At 34.9% G+C, this 3,474-nt stretch overlaps 1 protein-coding gene across 2 annotated transcripts in view; it reads left to right on the top strand.

The window, feature by feature from the left end:
* Window positions 1-3,474, top strand: part of LOC118733005 (peptide transporter family 1-like) — a 72,430-nt gene that overhangs the window by 46,078 nt on the left and 22,878 nt on the right. The window lies entirely within an intron of this gene.

Raw genomic sequence — 3,474 nt, 5'->3', positions numbered from 1 at the left:
CAATTAAATCGAATGCTTTGTATTGCATGCGCTCCACGTTTTTCATTTTCAATTTCATAGATTGTTTATAATGACTTTTGCTAAAATTTCAAAATCAAAAGTTATCAAAACAAATTCTATGGGACTGAGAAATATTATTTTCTACTTTTTAGTCCATTTATAAAAGCGTTGTATATTAAAAAGTTTTTTTATATTATTAATTTTGTATGAAATACGAGTAGGGAAGAATGTTACTCATACGCCATGCTCATACAATAGAATCATTGCGCCATGTATGTATGTACGTATGGACGTGTATGACGCGTAAGTAACATTGTTTCCTGCTCGTATTTCATACAAAAAAATTTTTCCTTTCACAACTTATTTATTTATACATCTTTAGCTAATTGATTTTTCTTTTTATAAAAGAACAAACTTTAATATAAAAGAAACAAATTTTTGATTAACAAAATTTGGAATGATTAATAAATTTCTCAGAAACTACTAAGCCCATCGAAAAGTAATGCATATGCCGTTTTTTTTGTACACTAGTGTAATGGATAATTCGCTTGAAGGACAGTACAAACTTAAAATGAAAATATCTTGAGAAAATATCAGTTAAAATATTTTGCTTAATTTTTTCAAGATTTGCTTGATTTTCTGGACAATTTTGGCAAATTTAATTTTTGAGTCTCGGCAACGATAATACGTGAAGTTCAAAATCGACTTCAAACTTTTTCGATTTTCAGCCGACATTTTCGCATTGAAGTATAGTGTAAATAAGACTGTGTGTGAGTAATTTTTTAAACAAGGAGCCCTAACCACCAATAACGTAAGTGACATTTTTTTCCAAAAGTTTCTTTTTGATTCAGAAATATTCCTAGAGCATCTAGATGCATTTCCGCATCAAAACAAAAATTTTGAAAAAAATGTCGCTTACGTTGTTTTAGCGGTTAGTGCTCTATGTATATACATGTACATATACCCTGTGGGGAATTTCGTAGGTCATCTACTACAATAGACTACTTTTGTTCCACTTATAACGGCCAACTTTCATCTGCTTTCAAAAAAAAAAATATGGGCCGGGCACCCCTCTAACCCTTTTGGCGTTTGCGCCAAAAAATCTAATACGCTAAGAACAAATATGCGCATCGCATTGGAGGCTACAAAAAAGTAACAATTCACCTTTAATTTCCAATAATTCGCTTATCAGTTATTGGCAAAAATACCATTCGATTTTATGCGTATACTGCAGAAGGGAAGTTAACGCAGAACTACACTCTATGCAAAAATAGGGAGCAATTCGTTTAAATTCGTTCCATTTTACGCAAGTGTATGCCTGTATATCTACATATTTAGAAAGTTTCAGTAAAATGAAGTCAGAGAAAATACTACTCACGGACTTTATTTCCTTTTCATGGAATTTTTGCCATTATTGCTCTTTCGCAAAGGAAATAGAGCCCGCGGGCTTTATTGCCCTTTATTGGTGGGCGCTATTTTCCCTTCGAAATGGAAATAACGGTGACAGGTAATAAGACCAACGGAAATAAGGTCAATTGGCTTTATTTCCCACCCTGGTGCGAAATAAATTCAATTGACATTATTACCTTTTCAAAAGCGAAATAAAATCCATTGACATTATTGCTCATTCAAACATTAAATTTGCTTAGCCGCGTACCCGGCGCGCCACACCCTATCACGCTACGCCGACTTTTGGTTGGTTGGTTTCTTTACCACCTTAGACATTCCGAATTCGTTCAAAATATGCTACTGTAAAACACAGAATACTTTCAGTGTTCCTCCGGGGTTTTCGGACATGGACTGTTTCTTCAATTTAATAGTGTTCGCTTTATTTTTGTGGAAACGAAACATGTTTTGCAAGTTCTGGATCATTTCTACACTCTTTCTTCAAATATTTCTCGTATTCCAGATGCGTTTTGCGTTTGGTTTTTCGCTTCGTGTTTTTACTATATTCGTAATTTTAAATTTTTTAATAAAAACAATTAACTTAATAGCACCACACTGAGGATTTGGCAATAACCGTTTTCATCTATTAAAAAACAACACTTACGTGGCAATGTTTATTGCAAGAACAACATTTTTTTCTATGAATCGACAAGCTTTATGCATTGGAATGAGGAAATAGCGTCAATGACTTTATTTCCATTTTTTTGTTGACTTTATTTCGCTTTTGAAAAGGTAATAATGTCAATTGGCGTTATTTCGCATCAGGGTGGGAAATAAAGTCAACTGACCTTATTTCCGTTGATCTTTTTACCTGTCACCGGCAATAACCCTCATGGGCTTTATCTCTTCTTTTTGGGAAAAAAGCCAATAGGCGTTATTTCCGCGGGCCTTACTGCAATAAACCGAAAAGACCTAACAGAAAATATACATAACTTCCCAGGTATTTTTTTAGTATCGCACAGTGTTCTCCATTCAGACCACTGTGCGACGATGTGAGATAGGGCCTCTCTATATTAAGATATATAAGGATGTATGAGCACATATGTAACTTCAATTTTTCAACAACATTACCTCAGCTTTTTTACCAAAGCTATATCATTTATTTATACACTTCATTTATTGTTTAGGTTTACAGTAGTTATTGTAATACTTTTTAATTATGGTACTTAAACTTACAAACTGATTAAGTACAAAACATTATTAATTAACATTAATGTTCACTACAAATTACACACTTATTTGTACATTTGACTACTAATCAATCTTCTTTTTTCACCATCGTATCTACTCATCAATAGCTTTGGCCACATTATCAATGCCATCTTTTTCATTTTTTTCTGGTGGCGTCAACGGCTCAGTTTCACTATTCAGCGCCAAAGTGTTCGGTTTGTACCGATAAGCCACAAACATGAAAACAATCATATCAATAAACATAAGGCCGGCAAATAGGAAGAACTCATACGCTTGTGAATCGAAGAGCGATAGTTCGGCGATAATTATGACGATTACATTTCCGAATGCCACCGTAAGTAGCCAGCAAGCTTGCAATACTGATTTCATTGTTAGTGGCGCCTGTGCATATGAAAACTCCAGGCCAGTCACGGAGAACATCACCTCACCGAGTGTCATAATAACGTATTGCGGAATCAACCAGAAAATGGACATCGAATTGGGCTCCGTTACAACTATGACATTATTGCGGTATTGGCCTGATGAATCTTCGTTTATTAAAATCGTGTAAATGCCACCAACTTTGAGATATGTACTGACAATCTCAACATTATCAACTAATATTTGATAAGTGCCCGACTTTAGTTCCGTTATGTTGCCCAAGTTGGCTGGCTCGGTGTGCTCAATCGTACCTTTTTTATTTTTCCAATCAATTTGTCGACTTGGCTCTACATTTGCCAATGTACGTCCTAGCGGATAGCCACGACTGGGTTTACTGATTGTGTCCACTCCCCAGACTAGAGGTTGAGCTGTGTTTTTTGAGTTCAAAAACAAATAATGGCTGGTTGAGGAGTTGAA

Source organism: Rhagoletis pomonella, unplaced genomic scaffold (genome assembly GCF_013731165.1).
Source record: "Rhagoletis pomonella isolate Grant_MI unplaced genomic scaffold, Rhpom_1.0 Rhpom_scaffold_00002, whole genome shotgun sequence".
NCBI classification, from domain to species: Eukaryota; Metazoa; Arthropoda; class Insecta; order Diptera; family Tephritidae; genus Rhagoletis; species Rhagoletis pomonella.
This window is presented reverse-complemented; position numbering and strand designations above follow the sequence as displayed.